We start from the raw sequence: 12,979 nt of genomic DNA, 5'->3' as shown, positions 1-12,979 counted from the left end.
TTTATGATGTCAAATAAGTATCACCAGATAAATTCATAGTAAACCTATTTTGGAAATATAAACATTTCTATTATTTTCTACAAACTTGATCGAACTTAAGGAAGTTTGACTTGTCCCAAACCTACAATTGCATTCTTTTTGGATGGAGGGAGTAGTCATGATCACCAAACAATAAGATAGAAACTCCTCACCTGACTTCCTTTTAAGAATGGGAGCCCCATTCTCTACACGACTGATTGCATTTCCCGGTAGATAAATACAAAGGAATTGTCTGCAAAAGCAACATACAACTTGAATAGAAGATTTGAAACATCAATCACAACATAGCAGTAATAAAATGCCACAGAAACATTATGATGAACTGAACACAGAGAACAATAGTAGCACACAGTGCGTAATGAATACCTACCCCAGTAAACCCAGTATGAATGAATCAGAATTATTCATAGGATATTACCGTCATGAGGAGGTGATGATAATGATATAATGTCGCCATGATTAAGCTTGACCGGGGATGAATTTTTCTTGGCCTTTTCCAGTTGATGAATGTGCCATTTGAGCTGCATCAGAGATTAGTCCAACAAATGTAGGAAAAGAAAACAGAACTGACAGATAGAGGAAGATTCAGAAGAAGAAAAAACACCTTGTGTCCTTGAGGAAAACAGGCACAGGCTCGTGGCGGTTCAGCTCCCCTAAGACAGTGTCCCTGTATATCTTGCAATGCATCTCGCTGATCAGCTGGGCCGCCACACGTCTTGCAATGCGTTGCAACGGAATCAATATGAATACATTGATATACAATGTCTCACAATCTAGCATAAGTAGGAATAATTGTATAAAGCAGCTGCCGCTATTAAACAAAGATGGGATGGATAATAATACATGTTGCAAAGACCATCCCTTTCATCAGTTCTAGGCTATCAGGCTTGTCATTGCGTTTCCTCGGTCCATGCGTTAATCCTGCAAAAGTAGAAGTCCACTTATTCATAGCTCATGAGAGATGAACTGAATGGAATCACTGGTAAGGAATATAAGATATCTGGGGATCACCTTTCATCGAATGCTTAAACCAGATCTTCAACTCAGTTTTAATACAACAAACTTGGAGTTGGAGAAATGAAACTGTCCAATACAGTAATCGACTTGTCTTTGGATTGAATTCCTCAACCATAACTTTGGGACAACAACTGAATTATCTACAAGGTAAGTAGACAGCAGCACGAATCACTCGTCTTAATCCCTAATAATCGCAGCATACCGATCGCACTAATCGCGTGTGATCCATCCACAATGGGCCCTACTAACAAATCGCTCGCGCTCATCAACCCTGATATCCGAACACCATGTCACAAAATTCGAAGCTCAAAGCAACAAAAAGGCGCAGAATCTTACCCAATCGCGTTCATGGAGTTCGTCTCGATCCGAATCGTGCTGCCTCCTGTCTTGATCATGCTCACGGCCGCCGCGGCCGTAGTCCCGGTCTCGGCCTCTCCCATCCCAGCGGCGGTCGCGGTCGTCCCTCATCGGAGCAGGAGGGGCCGCATCAGCATCCCGCTCGAGCTCGAGGCGGAGGTTGCGGGCATGGTCGGGGTCGTCGGGGCGGGCGAGCCCGGGGAATTTGGCCGACTCCGCGCCAGTAGGGCCCTCGGCGACGGTGGCAGAGCTAGGGTTGGAAGCAGTAGGCTGGAGGATGGCGTGGATGATGGTGAGGAGCGTACGGACGAAGTAGTCGGGGAAGTCGGCGCCCTTCTCCTTGAGCTTGGTGTTGAACTCGGGGACGGTTGTGGAGTCACGGTCGAGCTCGGTGATGAACTCGGCCAGCACCTTGTCGCCGACGCCGATGTGGGTTTCGAGCTCGGAGCAAGGACTTGTTCTTCTTCTTGCCTTCTTCGACGGCGACAGCTTCATCGTGCTGGTGGCCATGGCTCTTCCATTCGTCCTCGCCGCATGGTGTAGTGCAGGTCGTGCGTGCGTAAGTGGCAGAGCTGACGGAGCGGTTGAGGTTGTGCTCGTGTGGAGGAGGTCGAGGAGTGCGGCGTGCAGGGAGGCCACCACCCACACCGAAGAGGATGGCAGGCGCGCTGGGCTGCACAATGGGCCGCACGAACCACTGGGCCGCACGAACCACTGGGCTGTATAAACTGCGGCGCTGCTATGGGGTTTTTTTATTAGTGCCATACCGGCCACGAAGAGCATCGAAACGTGGCTTATAAGCGTTAGTGTATGTTGTCTATTGCTCAGACTAAAAGCATTTGTGTGTTGTCTGTTATTCAGATTTTTTGGCGGCGCGAGGCTGTCCGTCGATGGCAGAACGGGTCGGTGGCAGAACAGGTCAAAAGGCAGAACAGTCAGAGGCAGACTACTATTACTTACTTAATAAGTAGTAGAGATTAACGGTGCCAGAAGTCAATCAGATGAACATCGTGACCTTTCTCATCGGTGTAGACATCTGCACAACAGATTTGGAGGTCAAAATATCTCTTCAGCGCGATCGGGATTACTTTTATTTGCGGAAGAAAGTGAAATTCAGTTACTTAGAGGTGTGGAGGCAAAAACGATCTGCACTGTCTAAATTTGAGGCTGAGTATCAAGAGGTATGCACTTCCCTTAGACATTTTATTTATGCAGGTTCTTTATTTATTATAAAGTTTTACTGCTCAAACACATCGCTAATTTGGAAGGTTTTGGCAAAGTTCACTGAGATGACTACTAGATATACTCAAGAAATGCAAACGGTATGTGCATATGTGGGCGACCGCCGACAATGCCCTGCAACTGTAATTTCTTTCAGAAAGATGACACTGAGATTAATGTTGATGTTGTGGCTCCGGTAACTCAGATTTTAATCAAACATGGTCTCCCTGGGATTGAAATATATTGCCGTACACCTTCTAAGCTGCTGCATATATAGACTTGATGTCATCTCAAGGACTGCTTTCTTCTTGAGATTGTACCTGCATTTAGGAAACTGCATATATAGACTAGATGTCACCTTCTAAACTGCAGCTTCGGAACATGATCACCATAATGTTTACCACACATATTTTGTATATCATAGTGATATTTGTCGTTCAGTTATATGTTTCATACAATTTTTTTAATCCCGTCGCAACGCACGGGCACTCACCTAGTATGTATATAATTTTATAGTACCACTATTTTATTGTTAAAGTATACTTATTTAGAAATAGAGGACTAAGAACATGGCTTAGAGTATCTCCAAAAGTTGCTAAAAACACACCCCAATCTAGTTTTTAGCAGTATTTTAAAAGGGCTCTTCAATAACCTTTTATCTCAACTCTCAATCTTTCTACACTTAAAAATTTCAATCCAATCGCCTAAAAAATTTAGGCACACATATCGACATGATAATCTGGGGGTGGAAGAATATGGAAAGAATAAAGAGTAAAACAAGGTTCCTGATACAGATGTATAAAAGAAAAGGAATAAATGAATTTGGATATTTTAAAAATAATTTGAGATTTTCGATGTATTATCTTCTATATTAGTAGTGAGAATTTGGAAGCTGCTAGTGAAAGTCAACAAATATGCTTGTAGCTTTTTTCTAGTCAATTCTAAAACTCATTGACTTACCAAGTTTTTATAAGAATTATTAGAGATGCTCTTACGTAGTGTTTGAACCTACAGAAAATTTTAAAATCCGGATAAAAAGTTTCAAAACCATATAATTCTATGCAAAAACCCTAATATTGTAGAGGATTCTAACCATATGACAAAATCTAAGAAACATATGAGAAATCCAATAAACATCCGAGATTATTTTTATCCATAATCTGAATTTTAGAATCTCATCCTACCTAAGCAAACGACAGAGACAGAACCGCTTCCTCTCGGAATCGGGCGTTCTGGGCTCCTCTGTTTCCTTTCGTCACCGTCCTCGCCGTTGTGTTCCTCTCTCAGTCTCGGGGCTTCTTCTCGCGGGCACCTCCGGCTGCTTCCTTTGCCACCGCAGCACCAGCGCTGTCCATGGAGCCCCCGCCGCTCTCCTCGTTGCAGGAGGAGGGGGAGGAGGGGCCTACCGTCGAGGACTCGTCCGTCTTCTCCGCCGCCGTTGTGCCGCCTCGCCCCGCCACGCAGTAAGCCTCCCGTCATCCGCACCCCTCTACCCACAACACACACACACACTTCTCCCGCACCTCTTAATTACTCTTTCGGTACCGCGATGCCCTAAGTCGGTGCTTTTGCAGCAGCCACTCGCTCCACAAGTACGCGCCTCTGGACTGGTCCGCCTACTTCGACGAGGAGCGCCGCGTAGCCATCCCCGACACCGACAACGTGAGTTTTGGCCTTAGTCGGAGTTCTCGGGTGCTTCTGATACGCGATGTGATCTAACTGTCGGGTCCCCCTCTCCTATTTTTTGTTTATTACTATAGGTTTTCAATGCGTACACGACCGGATCGGAGGGGCCCGTCGTGTTCTGCCTGCACGGAGGCGGTTATTCGGGGTGAAAATCTGGCGCCGAGCTTTATCTACAAATAGTCTATATGTTTTGCTAGTGAATTGTGCAAATGTCCATGTGTTGGGAGTTGGGACTGGCAAGAAATCCGTAGCATGGGCACTGAGGTTGATTGGGATGGGTTCAATCTAAACTCGAAATAGTCTTTACTCTTTAGTCTTACCCTGTAAACGTATTGGTGAGGAACTGGGGATGGACTCAGCATAAAAGAATTTTTAAGCAACAGCTGCTATCTGTGACATTCAAAGCTGTGGGGGCAAAGTTAGTGCTTAATGAGCTTAAGGGCTGCACTTGAATAAACCAGTGTGAAATGCTTATTTTGTGAAATTAAGAGTTGCTACTTGCTAGTGCATCTTGTTGTATGTCTGGAGCAATCCTTCTGGAACTTTTCATAATTGATCTTGGTTCTTGGTAAGGTTCTAAATAGCTAGCTATAGTTGTGTTGTACATACCTCTATAGTTGTTGTAGTAGACTTTGGCGCCTTTCTGCTACAAACACGATTTGAAACCTTGCTTGGTAGGGAAGCATGTGAATACAAAATTTTCTGATAATCTTTTAAGTGTTCTTTAATGACATTGCTTTATGCAATGTTGCCATGACTATTGGAAAAACGATGTGCTTACTGTGCTGCAATTATTCTTTGATTTTCCTTAGGCTTTCATTTGCTCTAGCAGCAAGTCAAATGAAGGACAAGGCTCGTGTTGTTGCCATGGATCTAAGGGGGCATGGAAAATCAACAACGAATGATGATCTGGATTTGTCCATTGAAGTATGCCCATCATGTTTCCAGACTTGTTTTTTTTATAAATATAATGGTTATACTCTCATGCTTATTTAGTTGATTGGTGGCTACACTTCTGTTACATAAGTTGTTATATGATTTGCTCATTGCTGGACACATTTCAGCCTTAAAAGTGTTTTTGTTTGACACTGCAGACTCTTACCAATGATGTCATAGCTGTTATACGTACAATGTATGGAGATTTGCCACCAGCAATTATACTTGTTGGGCATAGGTGAGTCAGCAGCATGCGTTTTCCCTTCTGTTTTCTTCTGTTGCCACATTATCTGAATCATGATAAGAACATGGTAGTTGGGCTTGGGCTTAGCTAGTGGAATCCGAGGTTCATGTAACCTCTATCTCGTCCCTTGCACTATAAAAGGAAGGGAAAAGGATCGATTCCGCGTTGGAGACCAGACTCGATTCCGATAGAACAAGCTGAGTAGGACAGAACCATTCCGGGTATACCTAGGGGATCTGAGAATATACACTCCCCTAGTGTAGAATGCACTCTTCACAGTGGTCAGTGGGCAGGCATAAAGGTGGATTTAGAACCATTAAGCCAGACTTCCCACCACAACAAAGAGGTGACGGGGAGCTAGAATGTCTTGATACTCACGGGTGTTTGAGCTTATAATCTTTTCTACCTTTGTGTTCATCAATCGAACCTCAATAACTGCACCCATGCTGGCTCGCACTCGTGCCCAAATTCAGTGCGACAGCCGACTTGCGCCACACTCCCTCCTAATTCTCTCCTTTTGATAATCTTTGTACCCTGGTGTTGCTACACGAATGATGACATATATATTATCACTTCTCTTTATAAAATTTCTTCTTTTCTCTTTTAAGTTCAGCCAGCCTGTTTGTATAGAATATTTCTATTTCTGTCTATAGCTTAAATCATTGAAAAAACCTTATTAATAGAGTGGTTGAACTTCCTTTTTTAGCATGGGCGGTTCAGTGGCTATACATGTGGCTGCAAGAAAAGAAATTAGAAATCTTCATGGGCTTGTTGTCGTTGATGTTGTCGAGGTCAGCAAGAATTTTTCCCTATTGGCATCTTACTTTGTGGTTGTACAATATTAACCATCACTGATTCTGGCATATCTTTATTCTAAACAGGGAACAGCAATGGCTTCATTAGTTCATATGCAGAAGATCTTAGCAAACCGGGCACAGCATTTTCCTAGCATTGAAAAAGCAGTATGTTGATTTCGGCCTACCTTGTTTTTGATACCTCAAATCAGCTTTGAATATGTGTAATTATCCATTTCCCTCATTATCTTAAAAGATATCGTGTTCATCACTTCAAGATGAAATGAGTACCTGTCAGTCACATATGTATTTGAGTTGTGTATGTACGGCATGGACACAAACATGCAAAGGTTGATAATAGAATGGAAGAACAACTATACAATGAAACTAATTCAATTTTGAATTAGCATCATGCTTAGTAAACCATTCTTGCTAAGGCAGCAGTTTATATTGTTAAATTTTTCTCTTCACCTTATTTCTTGTTCAATCAATTTTGGAATTATGCAGATTGAATGGAGTGTCAAAGGTGGGCCATTAAGGAACATCGAGTCTGCTCGTGTGTCCATTCCATCTACCCTGAAATACGATGAATCACGAGAATGGTGAGTAGTTTGAGAAGTGTATGTTTTTCGTATTGTATCTCACAGGCCTATGCACATAAAGAATCATGGTGGCCTGTTGGCCACCATTGCAGATGTAGTATTGTTATTATTTTGAAACTAAGTATGCTGTCATACTTTGTTTCAGCTATACATATCGCACTCCTCTTGAGCAAACAGAAAAGTACTGGAAAGGATGGTATGCTTTCAGTCTGACATTTCCTTCTTTTTTTAAAAAAAAAAAAAATCTATGTTTTGTAAAATCGTTTGTCTTCTCATGTCCTTTTTTCTCTTCTGTGTTAGTCGATACTAAAGTGCATGTGTTTCTTTGTTAGGTATGAAGGTCTTTCAGACAAGTTCCTATCTTGCCCAGTGCAAAAGATCCTGTTGTTAGCTGGTACCGACAGACTGGACAGGTTTGTTATGTTCGAGTATGAGAAATTATCTATTTTCTAGTCCATGTTCATGATGTTTACTCCACATTTAATTTCATCAACTTTGGCTAGTGACTTAACTCGGTGTCATTCAATGTTTTGCTGCTTGTCAGTTTCAACGGAATGGGCTTGCAAAGTCAGTCTTTAGCATATTTTATTATGGTTTATCAGCTGTTGATTATGGCTTATAAATTATAAATCAAAAGGTAGCAAAGTCAGTTGCTTGTCATGATTATGGTTCGCAAAATATGGAAATTTTTGCCAGGCTTTGTTGCTAGAGCTTTTGAATGACAAATCGGATGGGTGATAATCGATTATCAAAATGCTGTTTATTGAAGTGAAACCTCTTGTAAAATTGTTTGTTGTGTTCTGAATTGTTGATTTTGTTGGATGTGGAATCATATTGCCATCATAATTAAGTGTTCTGAAATATCAAACACCTTCAATCACTCATGCCGATGATCCACTATCGAAGATAAATTGTGTAATGTATCGGTTAGTTGGTTTACAATTTGCAGAGCTTTAACAATCGGTCAAATGCAAGGAAAATTTCAAATGGTGGTGATTCGGCACACTGGACATGCTATACAGGTTGGTTCTTATAGTATGTTTGAGTTATGTTAATATATGAGTCCATTGCATAATTCTTGCAAGGCTAGGAGCTTTTGTACCATTCTTCTAGATTCGTTCAGTAGTCATTTCTAGAGCTTGTGATGATCGTGCTGTGCCTGAATGCTCTAGGGCTACTTCAATTTTTCACTAATTTGCACTCACGTAGCAATAGCAGGAATTGACAATGAAAGATTTATTCTCCGAGTGCTGATTGTGTTCTGTTATAGTCTGTGAACTTTTTCTTTTGGAAGCATTGGTTTAGGAATATAGTTTTAGCCAACGAATTACAAACCTTTACTGCTTTTGCCATGTCATCAAACCGTTATTTATTTCAGGAAGATGTACCTGAAGAATTTGCATCGCACATACTGAAGTTCATATCCCGCAACAAAATAGGGCCTAATGGTGTCGAGGTCAGTAATGAACCTTTCGTTAGCTCTCTCACCTTTATGGTTTGAAAAATATGCAGTTTCTCCACCTTTTCTTTCTCCTTGCCTTGACCTGATATTTGACATTTCACTTTTCTCAGATACCTGGGCTCATTAAAAAATGGCAGCAGTAGACATAATGTACAAGTTACCGTTCTGGAAAATGTTCAGGAAAATGATGAGTAGGTCTGCCTATCCGAGTTCTCTTCATATCGAATTAAAAAAAGGTTCAAGATGATCATGCGATCGTTAACAATCAGTCATTGGTTTCGTCATCTGTTGGCAACTCTCCCATGTCGCTTGAGTTGCTTTGTTTCTGACATCACTCTGCGACCTGCCGGCGTCTTTTGTACGAGGGTTCTTGTATGTTTTTAGGTAGAGCTGAGTGCAGTGCGTTGTAATGCTTTCCGTGAGGTTACTATACTGCTATCAAGCAGGATCAGCTCGTTATGACAGCTCTGTTTCGAATTTCTGCTGGCCTCGGCAAGCTTGATGGGAGTAAATCGAAGAAGCCTTTGATAATTATCTATTTATCTTCCGCTTCAACGGAGCCGAGATGTGCAAAAAAAAAACAAACATGAGAAATGAGCATAGGTACATAAAGAAAATTGAGCTTAGAAGAGGACAATACAAATCTATATGGGATCGAGTGAAAAAGGTAAGCTCTAGATATTTAATCAATTGTTTTGGTTACTAATTATATTTGTCTAAGTGCTAGGGACTTTATGAAAAAGGTAAGCTCTAGACATTTAGTCAATTGTTTTGGTTACTAATTATATTTGTCTAAGTGCTAGAGACTTTATGAAGCTAAGCCAAAAAGGAGCAAAAGTGAATAAGATTGAAAAGGAGAAATTGGGCTGGACTGCGTTGCATTGGACAGTCCGGTGCCACCGACCGGACAGTCCGTTGCACTGTCCGCCAAACAGGCCGCTCTCAGGAATTTTAGCCTGCGTTGGATATAATTCATCGGACCGTCCGCGCAGAGCGCCTATCACACCCGGTTTTTGAAGGTAAACCGAATGCGAACCATGTACGTGCCAGGATCAGAAATTCACGTACACAGCGATTACATAAATGACTCATCATAGCAAAATGCTTCGAATAACAATAAAGAATAAGCAATAATATTAAATACTAGAGTCATTTACACAACATAAATTAAAGTGCACAAAATAGAAATGTAGCTAACGTAAATAAACCCACCACAAACAGATAACTGGGAGAGGTCGCTAGCCTAATCCTCAAACTCATCAAAGTCCTGGAACTCCTGGAGATCTGCCTCGACGCCTTCTTTTTCTTCTTTTTTACCTGAGCATAGGTTGCACCAAAGGCAACATGGTGTTTTGTGAAAGGAAGGGTGAGTACACATCAACGTACTCATCAAATGTCCCGTTTGACTGAGGTGGACTAGCTTTAAGTGGAGTTAAGCTCAAAACAGTTGATTTTAGCTAGTCAGGTATTTATTATTAGTGGAAGCCAAGTTTTAGCAATAACCAACCCGTGAACCATTTCCTCATCGAGGAACATCATTATTATCATCGTAACCAAAACCATCAACAGAACCATCTATATCTCTAATCAAAGAAGATCCCAATGTCGCTCTTAACCGTGAGCACGACTGATATATCAGTTTCATTCCTCTGCAGAGGCCGCACACTTTACCCATGAGCAGTGATCCATTTCCAGCCTGAGTATTGTAAGACCCGATCTTCACTACCAAGGTGAATGGCCAAGGATACACTACGCAGCCTTTACAAAGACTCCCCTAGTGTATAGCTGCTCGTTAGGTTTCGCCAGTCGTACAAACACAGTACTCCTCCCTAAGGTGGGTGACTAACAAAACTAAATCGAATGAACCTCGGCACCCACCCTTAGCAGAGCGAGCACTATGCCCCGACCCCAATGATGGCCCTCCAGCAAAGCCAACTACACCCCAGATTCATCTAATTATTCAGCTAAGGGCGTCTCATTCCACCCTCATGGCTGCACTGTTATCCTAGGTACTCAACGAACAGGTCCTTACGGAGAGGTACTCAGGAAAACAGCCTGAGTACCCTAAAGTGTCACAGGAACATCATCATAATTATAATAACAACATCGCATCATAAATGTTCTCATCATGTTCGTTGATTAAAGTAGAGCAATAGCGTGAAGCTAACCATAATAACCCAAAAGGTAATCAAGGGTAAGGTAAATACAAAGCTAGTCAATCCTTAGGTTTCAATTAAGTAATACGGGACAGTGAATTATAAAGTATGTAGGACATAATGGGTCACAGGACACTTGCTTTCACCAACAGATGCTCAGGATCTTCAGCCTCGTAGAACTCGAAGAGTTTGATCTCTTGGTTGTCAAAACTTGATCGTCGATTCCTCGAAGCTCGGAAATAGATCACAGTCTAATCGCAACGTGAAGCGAAGACGAACAAGCACAAGCAAACAAACATATATACATACACACACACACACACACACATATATATATATATATATATATATATATATATATATATATATATATATATATATATATATATATATATATATATAAGAATATTACGCCATACAAGATAAAACATTATAAAAACGTGCAGTATAAAATAGAGCTCGCTTCTACGGTTACACGAGGAAAAGAAACATCGAACTCGAAGCTACGGTCAAAAAGTTAGCGCGTTTAAACTAAACAAGTATTAATTAGAATATTTAAGTTGACATACTCGCATTATTCGACATTATCAAATACAAATAATATCTACCATTTTAGTTTCGATTAATCTGCTACACTAACAACTGTTAGTTAAATAAGTATTTTAATTAACACGAGAGATTCTAATCGAGGTGAATTTACGACGCGCGAAACAACACGACAGCGTGCAAACGACGCGCGGACACGCACGACATAGCACGCTGACGACACACAAAATAGTGCGCGCGACCAGCACGAACGACGCGCGAACCAGCACGCCACCACGTGCGGAACAACACGTGCGACATGTGATAAAATACTAAATAGAGGACGCGTTTATACTAAACAAATATTAAATAAAAAAATAGTTAAGTTAATATTAGTCATGTTAATGTTTATTATAAAAAGCACAAGTTGAATACTACACATTTAATCTAATTGAAATATTAATCTAATAAATATTAGTCGAGCAAACCTTAAGTTAATTATCTAAAATACATGACCCAACGAATTAACATTACTAACATGAGTGTTTAAGCGAAAACAATTTATTACCACGCGTAGACGCCGCGCGACACACCTGATCGACACGCGAGATACACACGAACGATGCGCGGCAAGGTGAGAAACACGTGTAAATGGCACATGCGACGCACGCAAACGACATGTGACAATGCGTGCGAACAGCACACGCGACAACGTGCGAACAGCGTGCACAACACGCGAGGATCACTAACAAATATCATGTTTATTGTTAATTCAGGACATGCGAGTCGACGTTAATCACATTACTTTGTATTTATAAAGCCCAAGTAAAATTATAAAATTAGTTTTATTTAAATTGCTATTCTAAAATATCGGATGAACAAACAATTCACTAATTAATTAATTAAAACTTGCGTCGTGACAAAATAATGTTACTAATATGAAATCGACGTTGTTACGAAGTTGACGCGACTAAAATGAGACGAAATGGGTTTACGACACATTATATGTTGAATAACTGACCATTTGTGGCTAACCACGACGCGACATATGAATACCACTAGATTATGATTAAATACGCAAAACTATATTTCTAAGTTGATTTTAGTTAATATAAATTATTTGCGTAAGATATTTTAGATAAATTAAATTATCAATTAGTCAACGATTAAACAAGAACTAATTAATAAGCATGAACGACTATAGCGAAACGATTAAATAACGTGCGCGGATCGCGCGCGCGACACGTGCGAAACAACGCGAATGGGTGGTGACTGCGCACACGGTGCACGCGAATGGCAACAACGACACATGTGATCGATGCGCGCTATGATGACGTGTTTCGGGGCTGTTGCGTGTGCGCGGGCGATCGACGGCGCGTGACGAACGATAGCGTGCCCGGCGGGGCGGGTACACGACAGACGACGAGGAAGAAGGGGAGGTGGACGGGATCTCAGCTTGCGACGACGGCGGACGGCGAGGCGTGCCGAGCGGGCAGACGATGAGCCCACGAGCGGCTGCTGGACTCATGCATGGCGAGGCTCCAGCTCTACTGCAGCGCGAACGCGGCAAACACGCAACGAGAAGCGCGCAGACGACACACGATGGCAGCACTACGAAGACACGACGGTGAGGCAGTGGGGCGGACTCGACGTGGGCGGAATTTCAGGCGCGCGCTCCTGCTGCACGGGCGTCGATGGCGAGGCGAGGGCGCTGCTTGGCACGACAAACGGTGGGCTGAGCGCTGGTTTTGGTAGCACCGAGGAGGCTTGCTGGAGCAGCGGGCGACAGGAGCGTGCGGTTGGGGAGTTGCGCGCATGAATGAGGAAGGAGTAGAGGCGCTGGGCGGTTCCACGAGTGTGCGCGACGTGGACGCTGAAGGGAGCGGGCAGACAGTTTGTTTGCGTGGGGAAGAAGATCCTGACACGCAGACCCCAAGTGG

The 12,979-nt window shown here is 42.3% G+C and overlaps 1 pseudogene across 1 annotated transcript; it reads left to right on the top strand.

Annotated features, from left to right (window-relative positions):
- The first annotated feature begins 3,858 nt into the window (after positions 1–3,858).
- On the top strand, positions 3,859–8,593 carry LOC100283464 (LOC100280620-like pseudogene; annotated as a pseudogene). Its single transcript, NR_159710.1, has 13 exons — positions 3,859–4,097; positions 4,209–4,296; positions 4,395–4,465; positions 5,133–5,247; positions 5,415–5,494; positions 6,207–6,291; positions 6,382–6,462; positions 6,802–6,896; positions 7,042–7,092; positions 7,237–7,309; positions 7,846–7,918; positions 8,275–8,352; positions 8,469–8,593. The product of NR_159710.1 is annotated as a protein-like pseudogene (transcript).
- Positions 8,594–12,979: the final 4,386 nt, after the last annotated feature.

Source organism: Zea mays, chromosome 2 (genome assembly GCF_902167145.1).
Source record: "Zea mays cultivar B73 chromosome 2, Zm-B73-REFERENCE-NAM-5.0, whole genome shotgun sequence".
Taxonomy (NCBI): Eukaryota; Viridiplantae; Streptophyta; class Magnoliopsida; order Poales; family Poaceae; genus Zea; species Zea mays.
This window is presented reverse-complemented; position numbering and strand designations above follow the sequence as displayed.